The sequence below is a fragment of the Suncus etruscus genome, chromosome 9 (assembly GCF_024139225.1).
Source record: "Suncus etruscus isolate mSunEtr1 chromosome 9, mSunEtr1.pri.cur, whole genome shotgun sequence".
In the NCBI taxonomy this organism is placed as follows: domain Eukaryota; kingdom Metazoa; phylum Chordata; class Mammalia; order Eulipotyphla; family Soricidae; genus Suncus; species Suncus etruscus.
In genome coordinates, this window is record NC_064856.1 from 102528903 (window position 1) to 102548174 (window position 19272).

At 39.8% G+C, this 19272-nt stretch overlaps 1 non-coding gene across 1 annotated transcript; it reads right to left on the reverse strand.

The window, feature by feature from the left end:
• Positions 1-214: 214 nt before the first annotated feature.
• Positions 215-347, reverse strand: LOC126019332 (small nucleolar RNA SNORA51). The gene has a single exon (XR_007499059.1). It is a non-coding gene; the product is annotated as a small nucleolar RNA SNORA51 (small nucleolar RNA).
• Between the last annotated feature and the right edge of the window lie 18925 nt (positions 348-19272).

Consider the following 19272-nt stretch of genomic DNA (forward strand, 5'->3'; position numbering starts at 1 on the left):
ATAAAAAGTATTTCTTAGACAAACTTAGGAAGTTAGTTATCTGTGAAAGCCCTAGAAGCCAAAAACCTGTTCCCTCAAGTAAAAAGAAATCTTGATAGGAAAACCTGCCTTCTTGTGAAATCCTTTAACCTACATCAAAATTGACACTTATGGCCTGGTCAGAGAAGAAAAACTTTGAGATATTAAAATTTACCCCCTTTTTTTAAAAAATATTTTTTGTCCCCCAATTCACAATACAGACCAGGCAAAGGGCCTGTGTTGAGATGTATATGGGGTGCATTTACTGTACCTCCTCTTTCTATACAGTCAGTGTAAAGAACACAGCCTGTGGTAAGAATTGAGAGGCCTTATCTTATCTTATCTTTTTTATTTTAATATATATATTAAACCCCTTTTTGATTCTCTGGGATCTTAATTGAAGTGTTGTGAGTTCTAAAAGTTCTAGTTGATCCATTCTAAGGTCTGCAAATCACCCTAGAGGCATATGAATTGTTTTGAAGATCAAATAGTGTATACTGATAAAGCTTCTGTTAACTAGTTATTGTTTTACTTTGCAAAGGAACAAATGTGAGTTCTTTTTTTTACATACCATAAATTACTGTGACTGGCAAAAAAACACAAACAAACAAACTCAAAACAACCCTGCATATATACCCCCAATATATGTTGAATAAATTAGAACATTGCTTTTCTACATAACTGCATGTGTCCCCTGTCATTTGTAATTCATCGACGACATTGCATTCATTTCCTGAGGAAATTTTGAGAAATTCTTTAACATATCCAGACAAACACAGCCCTGACACAAACTGTATTTATTAGGGCTTGCAAGCTATTCAAGCACTGGCTGTGAGACCAGTCTAGAGGGCAGGTAATTGTCCCTGAGAAGTCTCTCTTTCCCTTTTTCTTCTTTAACTAGCACCTATGGCAGATCTAAGAACCATCTGTTGTTCTGATTTGATCTTTTCTTTCTCATATATTAAAATAAATTATTCAGAATTATTTTCTAACTAAAATGTTAGAATTCTCCATCTATAATAACCTTAGTGAAGCTCAAGCTGACAAGGAGAACCAGGTCCAAGCAGAACATAATGAATTCCAACAATTATCTACTATAAGTAGAACATTACAGAACTAATTTAATAACAGTATAAGTGAATGGATGAATGAGTCATACTTTTGTCAAATTTCTATATGTTACATGATCTAATATTAATTACAAGCAAAAATGTGATAAATAAAAAACACATATTTAGAATTACTAGAAAATCATTGAATGAAGCTATCAGAACACATAATAAAGAAAGTGTTGGTTCATTTAAAATCTCTGTCTCTTCAGAGTGATTCCATCTTTACACTCTTCTTAAAAATTTTTTATTTAAACACCATGGTTAAAAAGTTGTTTATAATTTTATAATACAGAGTTTTTAACACTCTTAATCTTTGCAACTACCTTATGAAGTTACATTCAGTCATATGATTATAGTTTATCCTTAATTGCTAATTAGCTAATATTCATTAGTTAATCATAAGGGGTTCAAGTTTCAATGTTATTGCTTTTATGAAATTTACTCTTCAGTGTGGAAGAGGGTGGAAGTATTCAACAGATAATTTTACAACTATAAACTGTATTTGTAGTGAGTTTTTTCATCATTGAATAACTGTGAGTTACAAAGTTACCTGTTACCGAGTTTCAAAAAGAGGATGTTCCAACACCAAACTCTTTGCCGACTTCTCTCTTTCAATGTCCTGGTTTCCCTCTCATCCTCTGGTCTTCCTCTGTGGCAGGTGCTCTTTTTCCCATTTTCTCTTAGGTTCTGTGGTTTATTATGCTGTTACTGACAGGGTATATCATTCAATATCACTTGGGTATTATCTTCCCTGTCTTATCTGCCTCCATCCCTATGCGTCTCCCCACTCCCTGCACCATGAAGTGAACACTTCTTGTTCTTTTTGACTCTCTGGTGGGAGATGACTATTTCATTATTTTGAGTTATATGTCTTTCTGATGACAATAAAGTTTTTTTCTATGTGTCTTTTAGCCATTTGTTATTCTTCTTTAATAAAGTACCTGTTCATCTCTTCTCATTTTTGCCAGGGAGACCATATATTTGAAAGTAATAAAAGGTAAAGTGGAATGACGTTGTGATTGGTGAAGAGTTCCTCTAGTAGTGAGGTACACAGCAAATAACTTTACTATGAGCAGACCTAATTTAGCCATGGGAGAGACTTGAAGAAAAAAAATATTCCCTTTTCCAATCAATTAAAAATGAAAGTTTAAATAAATCTAGCAGAATCTGAGCTCAGAGACAAAAAACCAAACCCCCAAAAGTAAACAAACAAAAAGAATTCTAGCTATTTAAGCTAGACCTTCGATCTTCATCTGGAAATAGTATAACGTTCTTGGGGCCAGAACAATAGCACAGCACTAGAACATGCAGGTAACCCTAGACAGATCCGGGTTTAATTCCTGGTATACCATATAGTCCCCTGAACCTGCCAGGAGCCATTTCATGTGCAGAGCCAGGTATAACCCCTAAATGCCGATGTGTCTGACCCAAAAGCCAAAGCCAAAAAAAAAAAAAACAACCCCCCAAAAACCCCAAAACATTCTCACATGACCTAAGAAGCAGGGACTATGTGGATAAATGCAAGGTATTGGAAACCTATAAGATAATGGGCAATGGGGCAACATAAAATATTCCTCTTGGCTGCTCATAATCATCTTCCAAATGTAAATTAATTTTTTCATTGCATAATTTTTCTATGCCCTCAAAGCATTAAGTCCCAACATTAAGTCACAAACACCTGCAGGAAAACAAAGGAAGCAAAAGAGAAGGTGGAAGAACATATAATGATGAGAGGAAAGTAAATAAAATAAAAACCCAGGAAAAAGATAGTACAAAAGATCAATAAATATCCATATAATAACAAATTAGAAAAACCTAGAAGAAATGTATAAACTATCCATTTATTTATTTATTTTTGTTTGAGCTATATCAGGGCTTATTCCTGATGCTGTTTTGGAATCACTTTTTGGCTAGGCTCAAGGGGTTATATAGGTTGCTGAAGGTCAACCTAGAATGGCTACATGCAAAGCAAATGGGCTACCATTAATCTGTCCCTCAAAATGTTAATTTTCAATATTTATTGCCTCACCATTAACATAATATAAGTCTCTAGATTTCTAAAGGAATATTTTGCCAGAAGACCCATTGAGAAGTTTTCTCCCTCAAATGTACATGACTGGACAAAAAGTACTGAGGATATATTATCAGTAGGCCCGTTGAGAAATTTTTTTCCTCAAGTGTGGATGGCTGGAAGATTCCTGAGATATTTCTCACCAATAGGCCCACTGAGTCTTCTCTCTCAGAGTGGATAATTGAATGAGAAATTATGTTAATAAAACTGACATTCTGCTTTCTTTATTACAAACATTTAATTGGTATATGTATACACACACACACACACACACTCCCTTCTGCTGTGTGTATATAGTAAAACCTTTCTCTTCCTAATATAAGCAATTTTATGGGCAAATATAGCCTTGATTAAATTTCTCTTTACCTGGAAAACTCAGCATCAAAGACAACTTCTTTTCTTCTTGTCTTTGAATGCCATAGCAATGTGTAACAGGAAGGATTGCTTTGCTTCAGGGACTCCCCCTAGACACTTTGAATACCTGCTAACTAATTTACACTCCAAAAATGTTTGGCCAGAATAACATTGGGCTATTGTATTTTTACCAAAAATAGATTTTGCACACCTTTCATATAAGTTTATCTCTTTTATTTGCCCCTTTCAAATACTAGACCTTAGGAAGTTAGTCATTTGTTATAAGCCCTTATATCTAAAAACCTGTTCTCTCAGGAAAATGAAATTTGATAAGAAAATCTGGCTTCTTGCTAATCTCTTAATTTACATCAGTATGATACCTAGGGCCTGACCAAAGAAGAACTACTGTGAGATGTTCAAATTTACCTTTCTTTTATCCTCTGGGCTCCTAACTAAACTGTATTCTATTCTAAAGTCTATAAACCACCTAGAGCCATGTGTGTTGTTTTAAAGGTCAAACAATGCACACTGATAAGTTTCTGTTCACAGAGACAAGTGGTACTTTGCAAAGAAACAAAATGTGAACATTCTTTTTATACCTATGACTAGCAATATACCCCTTATAAAACCCCCTAGTCTAGATATTCAACTTAGAACACTGTTTACCCCCATTGATCTATGTGGGCTTTCATTTTCTTCATATTTCACCTTTTGTGTCACCCACTTTCCTGGAGCAGATTCAAAAAAGTCCTCTAACTCCACTAGATCTTGGGACAATTTATTTCCAAATCAAAATAATTTATTTCCTGCCAACATCTTTCTCTTTTTATTCCTACCGCACCAGGGAGTAGATTGTGATTCTATTAGAGCTATGAAACTCGCCATAATTAAAGTTTGAATTCCTGACTAGGAAATTCAAATGTGTATCTGAGATGGTCTCTTGAAAGGCCAAAATGTAAATATGCATGATTTCAAAGTCTTTCTACACAAAAGTCCAATTAAGCCCTTGGAAGAATGTCAACATCATTCATCATTAAGAAAATGCAAGTGAAAGGAAATCCACAATGAACCACTATCTCACACCTACTTAGGATGGTCATAATTTTTTCCTAACTTGTGGAGCTGGACTCCTAAGAAATGCTCATTAAAGTGAAGTGCTCCATTAATGGTTTTTGGCCAACTGAGGATGCTATCGTGTTTGTGCCCTGCAGTACCAGTGATATCTGGGCCACTTTAGTGGCACTGAGTGCCTCCAAGAACACACCATACAGTGCCTGGGGACCTTCAGGATTGCACCTGGTGATGTGGTGATGAGAACTGAATCTAGGTTAAGTGCCTGCCTAGTATGTACTATAACCACCATGGTTGGTGGTTGGTCCCTTACAACATGTTTTATTTTATTTAATTTAATTTTAATGGTTTTTTCTTTTTGTTTGTTTGTTTGTTTGTTTTGTTTTTTTGAGGGTTTATACCCTGCAATGCTCAGGGCTTACTCCAGGCTCTATGCTCAGGAATTACTTCAGGTGGTTCTTAGGGGATATTATGAGATGCCAGAAATAAAATCAGGATTAGCGGTATTTAGGGCAAGCACCCTATCCATTGTATTATCACACTGGGCCTTTGTTTATTTTTGTTTGTTTGTTTTGTTTTTGTTTTTTGGGGGGGGGCTCACACCCAGCAGCGCTCAGGAGTTACTCCTGGCTTTATGCTCAGAAATCGCCCATGGCAGGTACAAGGGACCATATGGGATGCCGGGATTCGAACCACTGTCCTTTTGCATGAAAGGCAAATGCCTTACCTCCATGCTATCTCTCTGGCCCCAAGGGCCCTTTTTTTTAAATTTTTTATTTTTAATTATGAGAACAAAGATGCAGAGAAAGAGGTAAAGTTACAGTGGAAGGACAATCACCCATAACATAATTCTCAGAAGACGTCCCCTTGCTGATATCTTAACTTTGAACTCCCAGCCAAAGAACATTAAGCTAAATAAAACAGAATTCATGTACAATTACTTTGTCCCTTAAGTCCCCAGATTGTAATACATTATAATATTTCTTAGCAGCACACAAGGCAATCTAAAGCCATAAAACTTATGTAACTCCTTAAACATTAGAGGCAGAGTATTTTTTTTTATATTTCCATGTACAATCATATTAGTTTAAGTTAACCTCAAAAGTTTAAGTGGTTTTTTTTTTTTTTTTTAGGATTAGAGTCAAAGGAGCACGGTAAAACGGTGTTAGAGTGGCAATTGTTGTTTGCATAGGCCCACCAAAATATGAGGGGCATGGAAAGGAATAACTTTGGCCTAAATACAAAGAGACCCTACCCCTGAATTTTCCTGGTGTAAGACCAACTTTAGAATCCAGGCAAGCTTGATCATCCAATCCAAGACATTCTCTGTAGTGCCAACACACTTTTATTTTTCACACAGTCTCTGTTGTTGGTATCATGTTTCTATATTAAAGATCCTGGAATCTGCATATCCTACATTGCAGTCAGAATGGTGCGAAGCGTTCTCTCATTTCATCTCACAATTAAAGGGCAATGCAGAGAGCCCTGTCCTGTAAGCAGGTCGTTGTTGTTATTAAGTCTTCTCAGTGTTAAGGGAAGTCTCTTTTTCAGCAGGTCGATGTCTGAGCAGTGGTAGGGTCTTTCATGGTAGAGGATTGCTTCCAGGTGATGTTATAGACAAACGTGGATGTTTCGTGGATGGCTTCCCTGGTTCATGGGTGAATGGAAAATGTCCATTTTTCTGAGGCCTGTGCCAGGTCGTTATGTCAATGTTCAGGATGTAAGTCCCTTTGCACTACAAGATTTGTGTGTTTCAATCTCTATTAGATAAGATCTGCTTTGTATGTATAGTATTTCCCATTTTAATGTGCCTATGCAAAAAAGGATCAATGCCACGTGGCGTTATTGGTGCATATGGGGGCCATAAGAACAAGTCCAACAATCCCCATGACATGGTTCATTCAAAAGTATTAAACTGGGGGACTCTTTCACCAAAATTTCTTTTTGAACGCTCATAAAGAGAAGATAAAAAGTGGTTAGAATCATCACTGTATAAGAGAATCTTTAGTAAGACTATAACTGTCAGAGAAAAAACACAAAAAATATTCAAAAGAAATACGTGTCCATTTTATGTCATTTGAAATAGTTGGAGGTTGTTACACACAATGCATGACTTTGGTCTGTGATTAGGATTGTGCAGTACTGAAGTTAAAAAGAGTAATGTGGGTTAGTGATGTTCGGGGGGTGAGAGAGTTAAGGTGTAAAAATGAGCTTTGTAGGGGTGTGGGTAAGGGCAGAATACAAAATGGACATTCTGGATACGCAAAACATAACATAAGGATAGGGAATACTCTTAATACATGCAGTGCGCTCAGGGGTTTTCAACATGTAGACTGGTCAGAAATTGCCAGTGACAAACTTAGTGCAACCGAGAAAATCTCAGCACACCCCAAGTTAGGACCCACCATTTCTGGCCGCCTGGGCTGCCACCCCAGGAAGGCCTGGAGGCCAGGGGCAAAAGAAGGGATGGCTGGGGGCCTATCAAGGCTCCCAGTGCACCCAAGTTAGGGAGAAGGTCTTCCACATGGGGTCTCCCAAAACCCCATGCCGGCTAGAGCTAGCCTCTAGCTCAAGAAAGAATAGAGAGCCGGAAGCCAGGATCTGCCCGCCCTCCACCCTGTGCCCTTCCAGCCTAGTGCTGGAGGAAGGGCGGGGAAAGCTTGGGACCCCATTCAGGAAGGACACCCCGGATACCCACCTTGTCTGGCCACCTGGGCTGCCAAGGGGCCCTTGTTTTTAATAAGAAAAAGTAAAAATAGTGGGTGAAAGTTTGGAGAAACTGTGCTTAACTGGTAGAAAGCTAGAGTGGTATTACTACTCTGGTAAATATTTTGGCAGTTTCTCAGAAAGTTAGATGAGAGAGAAATGTCAGCAAGATGTCAGCAAGAAACAGGACTGATTCCTAATTTTGTGTGGTCTTTAATGGAAGAACAATTAGTAACTATTTTTGGAACACTGAGAGAATCCTTTAACCAGGTCCAGTGTATCTTCACTCTCATGTCAGCATCACTGATATGCCAGATCACACTCAAATGCTGAGAAAACCTCACTCCCTGCATTGCTTTGATGTTCCTTAAGTGAAAAGAATCCAGAGTGAAACTTCCAGGTCTCCCAGGATTATATGGTGCTACTAGGAAGCCCTTTTTCAGTCTTGTCACAGAGATTATAGGATAGTTGGAAGTGATCATTCTGAACAAAAATTGAATGCTGAGAGGAGATAAAGTGATATAATTATGATGCCCCTTCAGTAACAATATTGCAAACCAAAATGTCTAAAATAAAATAAAAACTGGGGCCGGAGAGATAGCATGGAGGTAATGCATTTGCCTTGCATGCAGAAGGTAGGTGGTTTGAATCCAGGCATCCCATATGGTCCCCCGAGCTTTCTAGGAGCGATTTCTGAGCATAGAGCCAGGAATAACCCCTGAGCGTTGCCAGGTGTGACCCAAAAACCAAAAATAAATAAATAAATAAATAAATAAATAAATAAAATAAGAACAGAGAGAGAGAGAGAGAGAGAGAGAAATGTCTGTGAAAGGGTGGGAGGGACACTGAGGACATTAGTGGCTTCATTGAATGAAGGGTGTTGGATACTATATGACAACTCAATCATGAACAACTTTTAATGGAAAAAACCCAACTGTATAATAAACAATCTTGTAATCACCATGCTTAAAGTAAAGTAATAAATAAAAACGAGGTGAACTACGAGATTCCTTGAACTCATATTCTGTCACTGTTGGTAAACTGCAGTAGGCTTGCATCCAAATTCTCAGAGCAGAGTGAACACATGGAAAGAAAAGCTGAAACTTAAATGCACACATCTATATGTTGCAACCCAGACAACTTTTATGGAAGAAATGGACTGCTGCCAATAATGGCACCTAGTTAGTTATTCCTAGGATGTGACTCAGGTTAAGGTGATTAGTATATGAAAGGAGATGGAATTATTTGATACTTGTTAGGCCCAGTGGTCTGGGGAAATGGAATTGATGGGGTGTAATTTTTATTTTTTATTTTTTGTTTATTTATTTATTTTGGTTTTTGGTGATGCTCAGGGGTTTCTCCTGGCTATGCACTCAGGAAATCACCCCTGGCTTGGGGGACCATATGCAATGCTGAGTATAGTGCTTAATCATACCCCTGGATATTCAAGTTCTTGAAGAGTAAAGGGAGCTGCTAACACCTCTCTCACAGGACTGGAAGATTTTTATAAAGTACCTTTTATGTGCCACATAGTCAATGAAGGGATCTAAATGTAAGGTGAACCCTCCCCCATAACTTCCTTTTCCCGTAACCCCTCTTTTGGTATGTAAACACCCACCTGGATTACAAGGACCTTCCCCCACCCTGGTGGATGGAGTTCTGGATAATAAAGAAAGGAGTTGCCTAGGGCAGTGATTGGCAACGTTTTATTTCAACTGAGCCAAATCTCGCCAAAACCACAATTGAAATTTATTTTGATAGGAATATTTTTTTTGTTTTTTTGTTTTTTGTTTTTTTTTTTTGGTCACACCCGGCAATGCTCAGGGGTTATTCCTGGAGCTGCACACAGGGCAGGCACTGACAGAGGCTAGGAGCAGAGTCCTGACTCCTGGAGCCGCTGCCCGGAACACAGAAGAGCCAAATTAAAAGTGTAAAGAGCCACATGTGGCTCGCGAGCCGCAGGTTGCCAACCACTGGCCTAGGGAAAGGGGACAGAGCTCCTCAGAAGAAGAGATGGGATAGGCAGCACAGGGAGAACTTGGCAAAAATGAGCACCTGGCTGAGAAACTCATGGCAAATAAAAACTGTGAGAAACAAAGTGAACTGACTTCATTGAATAGCTTTTCTAACTACTTTGTAATATTTCTCCACCACTACCGTGCTTCATCTGACCCATTGGCCTAACCCATTGGGTTAGAAACATGGTGCCTGGGGCAGCCTCACCCATCCTGTGGACTTTATATTTTATATTTTTATTCTACATATGAATATGTGTAACTTTACTGAGAGCTCTTAGAAATTGGGGTCTTGAGGATAGCTGCTACTCTCCTGTCCTTTATCACTATTGCAGATCTCTTTCTTGTGTGTGTTGGAAGCTGTTAGAGCTAGAGAGCAAAATGGAGTCTCTGATGCCTGAAACATAAGGCCTGTGTACATGACAGGCGGCCACCGGCCATGCGAGAGCGCGACTCGAAAGCCTGATTGTCAGACACCGGTAAGTCCCCTCTGAAAACCCAGAGGCTAGGACAGGGTGCAGATAGGTTAGCCTAATACTTGCAAGTAATCAGCCGCCGTCCCATAGTTCCTTTAAAGATGGGGACCACTATAAGTAAAGGTATATATAGTCCCTTTAAAGATGGGGACCACTATAAGTAAAGAGGAAATCTTTGTAAAAAAAAAACATTAAAAAGACACTGGCTGAAAGAAATGTTAAAATCAAAAAGAAAGATCTCATAAAATTTTTTTCTCTGTCTACATGACATCTGTCCATGGTTTGTAATGACCCGCCCTCGGGTTGTTCCTGGCACTTGGAATCAAATTGATAAAGAATTAGCAGAATATTTTGAAAAATATGGAGAAGAGGAGGATAAAAAGGTCACGTAGTTCTATTGGAATATTTTAGGACAAATAATCACTGATGCAGATTCTGATCCCTTTAAAAAAGGAAATCCTTAAGAAAGTTGAAGCGCATATTAATTGCTTGCAGTCAATCCAGAGCACGCAGCTTTGCCCATCACCCAGGCAATCTTTTGTTAAATGACTGCTCAAGTCCCATACATCCCTCTAAAGGTTTTTATCCTATCCTTGCTAATGCTCCTCCAGCAGATGAAACTCTTGATCCTCAAGATGTTCAAATATTGGAGGATGAAGCTGCCTCCTATGATCACAGGCAGTACCCTGCTAGGGCAGCCCCTCCTCCCTACAATGATGATTTGATCCCTAAACTCCCCAAAAATATTTCCTGTCCACCGTCCAATATAGACCTAGATAAAAAAATAAAATAAAATAAAGGAGTTGGAGGATCTCCTGCAAAAACAAGAAACAATCAAAAAACTAGAATTCAAGTCTCCCAGCTTCAAGCTGGCCTAGAGGGTTGTAAGCTCCAATTCCCAATGTTTGCTTCCCAGGCACCAGTCCCTCAGGTGAACAGGCTGCCGTTGGGGCCGCTGGCGCTGCTGGGCCTCCTGACCAACAAGCCCCTGGCTGCTAGACACCGAGGCCAACAAGCCGCTGGTGCCGCAGGCAACAGGGCTGGGGAAGCCAAAGCAGCTAATCCCCCAAACCCAGATAACAGACCCATAATGAGAGCAATTAGAGAATATAAACAAATTAATCATAAACCCATTGCAGATCTCTTTCATGCTGTACAAACTTATGGCATCCAAACTCCTTTCACTTTGTCTTTGCCTTGATGGGAGGGAGGAGAACTGCTCCCACATGAATGGAGAGAAATTGCTAAAACCACCCTCTCCCCTTCTAATAACCTTTTGTGGGAAACTTCTTTTGCCAACATCTGTAAAAGAATGGCTGAGGAAGGCAATAGAGACCCTCAAGCAGCTGATTTACTATATGCCCAACTAACAGGCACAGGAGACTTTAAAACACCAACCAATCAACAAAATCTTCCCTCTGCTGTCTTAGTTCAAACATATGCAGCGGCCACACAAGCTTGAAGAGCGCTGCCAAAAGAAGGACAAGTTATCACCCTTATAACTCAAGTCCACCAAGGACCACAAGAACCCTATAATGAATTTCTTTGTAGACTTTTAGAGGCAGTAGAACGTGTCGTAGGCATTTCTGACAATAATAACCCTTTAGAGCTGCCCAACAGTTAGTGCAGGAGCAGTTGGCAGCTGAGCCCTCCAATTCTCCCCAAAACACACCCATTTTTGTTATTAAATAGAAGTCAGGAAAATGGAGATTGATACATGACCTTAGAGAAATAAACAAAACCATGGTCCCTATGGGAGCCCTCCAACCGGGGCTTCCCTCCCCAGTAGCCATCCCCAGAAACTGCTTCAAAATTATAATTGATCTAAAAGACTGCTTTTTCTCTATACCCTTTCACCCTGAAGACTGTAAAAGGTATGCCTTAAGCTTTCCTGCTGTTAAACTGTGCTGGCCCCTCCCCGCATTATCAGTAGAAGGTTCTGCCTCACACTTTGTCAAATATGTGTAGCACAGGTAATACATTTTGTAAAAAATATTTTGAAAATAAACCTAATTATCTTATTCAACCTTACAATAAAACAGCATATTAATTGGCTGATGCAAAATACAAATAACTGGCCTTTGGTATGTGCCTCTTTTAAGGAAAAAATTGATATTCATTATCCAGCATATAATAAGTTTATACAGTTTTTTTAAAAGATGCATGTGAAGAGAAAAAGAGTCCCAAGCCAGTGACAACAAAAGATGAGCTATCTCCAGCGGAGAAAGTACCCCCTACCTCCTGGTCTTAAAAGTTCTCGTTTTGAATATCAAAACCTCAGGTCAGCACAAACAGAAAGATAAAGTCCTGGCCCCACTCAAGGGAGGGGCCATAAACCCCCATCTCACTCAAGGTCTATTTTTCTTTAAGATCCCTATAAGCTAGCCACCCCCCCCCCATCACTTAGGGTAGGAATGCAGCCCTATATGTAATGCTTACCCTGCATAATAAAGGATGTAAACACCTTCCCTAGGTTTTATTGATATGTAACTTCCCTTAGGTTTTTATGGTTGTCTCTCTGTTGTGCCAAATGTTCCTTTCTCCTAACTGAGTTAGGATGCCTGAGTTAAAATGTTTTTCTAAGATAAAGACCACAGTTGTAAAATTAGGAATGGTGACGCTGTATCTTTGCTGTATAAAAACTTTTTAATTTTGTGTTTCAGGGTCTTTGCTCTGGGCTTTATCCCTTAGCACTGGCCCTGGTGTCACCCTGGCACCAAAAAGATATAAGTCATCATTTTTACAAATTTTCATGGCTTTGTATCTCCTTAAAACGCTCAGAGATGCTGCTCAAGAGAGGGGGACTAATCCCGGACCCCAACATAACTATATAGTCCTGGTGTGAATGGATGGATGAGGTCTTTCTCGGCTTACTGAGAGCTCTTAGAAATTGGGGTCCTGAGGATAGCTGCTACTCTCCTGTCCTTTATCACTATTGCAGATCTCTTTCTTGTGTATTTTGTGAATTTTCTTTTAAGAAGAGAGACATTGGAGGAAAACCAAAGCAACAATAAAGTTTCTAATTCTGTACAGGTAAATTGTTTCGTTTTCTTGATTCCTTTCTTGATATTTATGTGTGTTTCTGTGCTCTTGTTTTGGGGAAAGAATTAAGGGAGTGGGGCTGTTTGCGGCTGTTTTTGACTCTGCATTTGCCCTGTCCTCTCTCTGTTTGGTCCTCTTCTCTTTCTTAAATAAAGTCTAGATTGGAAATGCTATGTAAATAGATTAGGCAAACTTGTGAATCCTCTAACAGAGCCCTTCTGATGGTCTCTGATAAGCCCAATGGAATCCTTTGCCACATCTTGGAAAAAGATCCAGTATTCTCCTTGGGCCAGTCCTTTGAAAGGATAATTAGATTCATTATGGTTACACAGAGTTTGCCTCTGTACTAAGTAGATCACTAAACAGAGGGTGTGAAACAGCATGATTCAGTATTTCTATAAATATGTATAAATCCCATGTATGAATCTTCTCTCTTTAATGGGCTATATAATATCCCGACAATTTTCACTGGCATTTTCAAAGGCTAACCATCTTGTCAGGAGTCTTGTATTTTCTTCCTTTTAACCTGCATCCAGATGGAATCTGTCAGTTTCCCCAGAAATTCTGCATATGGCTCTGAAGTGGCCTGAAAAATTTTTATAAAGCTGCCCTTTAATTTAGCATCTGCATCAACTTTCCCCCCAAAGTCTCAATGCAATTTCTCTGATAAGTGTTGTATATGTAAATATTTTAGGGAATTACTATGTTACTCACCCTAACCTGATTGGTGATTGTGCCCTACCCTAGGATGTGACCTGGCATTCTGCCCCACCCTAGGGTAGTACCTGATTCTGCTTCCACCATTGGTTGGCATCTGATCCCACCATTGGGTGGTACCTGATTCTGGGGGATAAAAACAAGGGACTGTGGAAGGCGAGGGGCTTTTTGCTGGAACTGAGGCTGAGTCTTTGGACTTCAGACTTGTCCACCGAATAAAGCTAATATTTCCACAAGCCTGACTGTCTGTGAGCTGTTTACCCGCCGTTTCACCTCAGAACCTCCGGCTAGACAGGGTGGCAGATGCGTGCTCCGAGCTGGAAGAGAAAGGCCTCGTCCTCCATCCCTCCATCAGTCAACCTCTTCAGGGGCTGACTTGCAGCAATAAGTTCCAAAACAGCATGTGGTAAGGGCACCTGCTTTTGTGTGTTTCAGAAAGCTCTTTCCCCTATTAACAGCTCATAAGACAACTGAACATCCTTACAGAGTGATCTAGCCTATTAAGCTCAGTTTTAGCTCTGTCATAAAACCACATTTTCCACTGTAAATATTAGTTAGCATGCAGGTCTTAGCAACAGTATTAAAGTCCTGACTGGTCTATAGCCAACCTTCATTCCAGGTAGTAAGAAATTCAACACAAAACAGAGATAGTGTATCATACTCCAAGCACACCTTCTTAAATAGATCAAGAGATTTCATGTTTAAACCCACATAGGTTGTAGTTTGATTGTTTCCCTGATGGAGGGAGCTTGTCTTGGTCTGTGTTTGTATCACACTCTATGAAAAGTAGCAGTAGAGGTGGGATGGAACTCAGACCACACTCTCTGTTGCATTCATCACTTATACTCAATAGTTTGCCTATGGCTTTACTTCATTACTTTTCTATTATTCTCTGCAGAGATACCAATCTGACCAAACTCCAGGTATGCCAGTATTTAAGGTGACATCAACAAGACTTTTTGAAGTGATTATGGGAACCCTCTTCATGAATTCTGTACTTCAGGGATGCCTGGCAGCCAAAAAATATGTCCCACAAAAAGTTGCAGCAGTGCTTTGAATAGTACTTTGAATTTCTGGACTTTATGGCTGTATTTGTGGCCCTTTGATATCACATCTATTTAATATTCTCTCTCATGTAGGAACATGCCAATTAAATGCCAATTCATAGTTGAAGTCAAATAATGTTGAGAAACAAATGAATGTTCAGAATGGTCAGTGGTCAGCTAGAAACAAGAGCTTATTAAATCTTCTGCCAATGATTTAATGACCTAATTGGAGATACAATGATTTTCACAGATTTTTTTGTTACTTTACTTGTTTTTTCTTCCTTCTCTTCTTTGTTCTTCTCTTTTTCTATTATTTTTTGTGATAATTTTCTCTCATTTATCTGCAAACTAATGCATCATAGTCAACCATGACAACTATGTGATGTATGTTCTTCAAATAAAGCAAATTAAAAAAAATGAAGTGAATAAGCCAATGACTTTTATTTATATTGTTTTCTACCCTGTAAGCAAAAAATCATTAAAAATAAAATTGATTTAATGAGACAGCTCTATATAATGTGCCAAATCATCATTTCTGTCATTTAGAGGATGCATCATTTATTCAACTCTCACTTTGCCCTACCCCCTTTGTCAGCTGAAGAAGAAACCATGCTTACTTTGCACTCCAGTCCCACACCATGGTCTTTACAAAAACTACACTGTCCCAAAGTGATGGATCAGTATGCCTAGAGACAGGTGAGAATGGCTTTAGTTCATTGAATAAACAAATGGAATGGATCGAATCAACAAAACTGTGGCTCATAAATGATAAATCCTTATAGAAGTATGTGTCTTGTAACTTCCGCCTCTCACTACCATGCTGCAGCATCCTAAATCAACACTAAAGAACTCAGAGTGAGCAAATTACACTGTACCATGCCAGAGAGAGCATTTCCCTGCCTACTTTTCCTGTTCCCCTTCCCATCAAATTTATTCTTTATTGTCCTCTTCTGGCCATGTATAAAATTACACCCTATCAAGAGAGTGGGCATGGTTCTTAGGAATTCAGCTGCCTGAGGGTTGGCACTAAGAATAGATTGAAAGGGTTAGGGGGATGTGGGCATGAAGAAACAGGGACCCTAGAGGGAACATAACAGCCTAGGGATGGAAGTCATTACCTACACTAGCTGATGATTTCAGGCCCAACCTGAGTGGCTTCCCTTTCTCTTCAGATAACTTTCTTCTATCACATAAACAAAACAAATTTGTTTTTGTTTTTGTTTTGGGACCACACCCAGTGGTGTTCAAGGCTAACTTCTGGCTTTGCTGCTTGGTGGTCATGACTGAATCTGTGCTTGGAGGATCATATTATGTAATGTCAGGGATCCAGCCAGGGCTACTGGTGAAGTAGCTAAAGAAAGGCATGTACTTTAGCTCCCTATCAACAATTGTCCAATTTGTTCTATGAAATCAACAATCATCATTTCCCAAGAGATTCAAATTTCCCAGTCAAGCTCTAACCTTATCAAATTGGAACCTCTACTCAGGGAATTCAGCATTATTTCCATTAACTCCCTGGAGGATTCTGACACATCATCAACTTTGCTGGGCATTGGTCTCTGAGTTTTTCAGCTAGATGTATTGATATCTCTGCATGTGGTGTGAAAAGGTGCAGGTATTGAATCTCTTCCCAAATCTACTAAATTTATTGGTATTACTTCTAGGATTCGCATTTTAAAAAAATGACTCTACCTAGTGAGGATTCTATATATAATTGAGTGGAGGAGGAGCAAGACAAATGTGAAATATTAGGGGACAGGAGCCAAGGGAATTTCCAACACATTGGTGGTGTTAAGAAAGGACAGACCTAAATATACAAGGCATGGCATTAATAACAATGAAATCAGGCCCGAAGAAATAGCACAGCGGTGTTTGCCTTGCAAGCAGCCGGTCAGGACCAAAGGTGGTTGGTTCAAATCCCGGTGTCCCATATGGTCCCCTGTGCCTGCCAGGAGCTATTTCTGAGCAGACAGCCAAGAGTAACCCCTGAGCATCGCCGGGTGTGGCCCAAAAACAAACAAAAAAAAAAGAAATAACAATGAAATCATGAGACTGAAGCTTTAACAACAAAAATTAGTGGGAATCTTGCACTGGTGAAGGGGGGTGTTCTTTATATGACTGTAATCATACAACTACAATCATATTTGTAATCATGGTGTTTAAATAAAGATAATTAAAAAAAATAAAAATGGGCCTATTATAATGACAGGTTGTGGCAGATGGAGTGAACTTTGGGAACATGGAAGGTTGACACTGGTGGTGAAATTGATCATAACATTGTATGTCTTAGACTTCTCATACCTTTTTTATTGTCACTCAAAACTTTCTATCCTAGGAATTGGAGTGGTAGAACTGTGGTACGGCATTTGCCTTGCATGCAGCTAACCCAGGATGGACCAGTGCTTGGTTTCAATCATCCCATAATGTCTCCTGAGCCAGAAGATATTTTTGAGTGCAAAGCCAGAAGTATCCCCTGAGTGAAGCCTGGTGAAGCCCAAAACAAAACAAAACAAAACAAACTAAAACCTTTCTGTCCTGTATCTTTGGAATGTGGGGAAAGTCCTAAAATTATCCCTTCCCAGTATACTCAGTTTCTTCAGAATAGTTTTACGAACTGTTACTAATCTGTTCACAAATATATACATGCATACAAATATAAAATATTTGTAAGTCACAATTTATACTCATGGTTTCTAACTGTCTAGAATAAAATTCACTTTTTTTTGTTTTTGTTTTTTGGGTCACAACTGGCAGTGCTTAGGGGTTACTCCTGGCTCTATGCTCAGAAATTGCTCCTGGAAGGTCTGCAGGACCGTATGGGATGCCGGGATTCGAACCACTGTCCTTCTGCATGCAAGGCTAACATCCTACCTCCATGCTATCTCTCCGGCCCCCATAAAATTCACTTTTTAAAATAATATCTATATCCCTTGCCTATGAGATCATAATACCCAGGATGTATATAAATATTTTTCCCAGAACAAACGTCCTATTCCTATTGATGCTAGGCAAATTCAACCATTCATTACTACCTCTTGCTTTTCATGCTGTAATTCTGTCTCTAAATATGCATCTGCCCAGGCCCCATGTGCATACATTGGTTCTTTATCTGTGTACCTATGCATACCTGCCATCTGATTAAAGAGTTTATTACCAACTTAATATTACTATTATGTCCCCAGGTTAACACTTTGTAATTATTTTTACAATTAAACTTTTCACGTTAATTTTCTCTGAACCAAAAAGCAACTGGAATTAAAGCAGAAGTTATAACTATTTGGTACAGAATTTACTTCATGTCAGATCTGAAAAAGGTTTCAGTTGTTTCCCCACTTCCAGGACCTTTCCAAGAACAACGTTCTTCTAGGAATTGTTAAAGATTTGTCACCATTGTAGTCTCCCTTGTTTGGCTTGCTTTCCAAAACCAGATTCACAGATTGCATCTGTGTCTTTTCAGATTGTGAGAGTAAGTGGCTTTTTCCAAGTAGTGCTTTGATTATCTGTTTGGACATGACTCACTGGAGATGTCTCTTAGAAAGCTATATTCCTGCATTGTAGTTTTGCTGTGTTGGGAACCAGAAGAGCAGGTGCTGGCCTCGAACCAGAAGAGCAGGTGCTGGCCTCTTCCCTCAGTTTGGGAGGATTTGCAAACCTCAACAGGAGGCTAAACTGGCTTATATCAGAGAGAATGACTAATTCCTCTAAAGCCAGCTGGGGCGATTTCATCAGCTAAGTGCAGGGTCTGCACCTCTGCCCATTCTCCTGGCAAACATCCTTCTGCTGCCCTCTGAAAGGGCTATTCATCCTTCCCGGGGCTACCCCTATTGCTCATGCCCAGCAGATCACTGCATGTTGGGCTTCTGGAGTTTTCAGTACCACCACTCTTTCCAGTACGAGGGATCAGCCTCTAAGAACCACAAGGCAAGTGTACCTACAGACAGGTAGTTGGGCGTGTCCTCATACCGGACCAATTAGCTTTCAACTAGGAAAAGAGCCCTTTCTTCCATTGGTCAGAGAGGCAATCAGTTAATTTCAAGTTAGAACTCAGGACCCAGTAGTTTCCATTCCACCCGAGAGACTCTCCACTCTAGACTCGTGCTCACTGTGGATCCCACTTGTCGAGGCTGTCCTTGGGCTCATTGAGTAGTTTTTCTGCTTTGGGGTCGAACTTGGGTCTTTGTATGGGTGGGTGGCCAGACCCTAGAAACCTTCAACTGAAAGACAGCAACCTAGAGCCAATTGGGTGCAACAGTTTGCAGTTCTTACTTCTCAGTTACTACTCAGACACCAATCCTCGTAGGGTCTGAGAATTGTGCTGGCAGACTGCAAGAAGGAAGATGTGGTGGAAGGCTTAGGACTAAAAGAGTGAAAGCGAAAGTACTAAAAAGCAGCGAACAGCATTGCCTAGGAGGGGGGGGAGAACAAACAAACAAACAAACAAACAAAGAAAACCCCCCAAAACAGGCTGGAATAATCTACCCTAGTGCTGGACTTGGATTAGGGGCTCTGGTCCTGGTGCCTTTGGCAGGCATGAGCAGGTAAGTGGAGTGTTGCTGGTATTGCTTGGGAGTTGAGCATATCTAGGAGTGCCTCTGGATTAGGGGAAGAGCCTCCAGATCCAGTAGCCAAGAGACCAAGAGGACA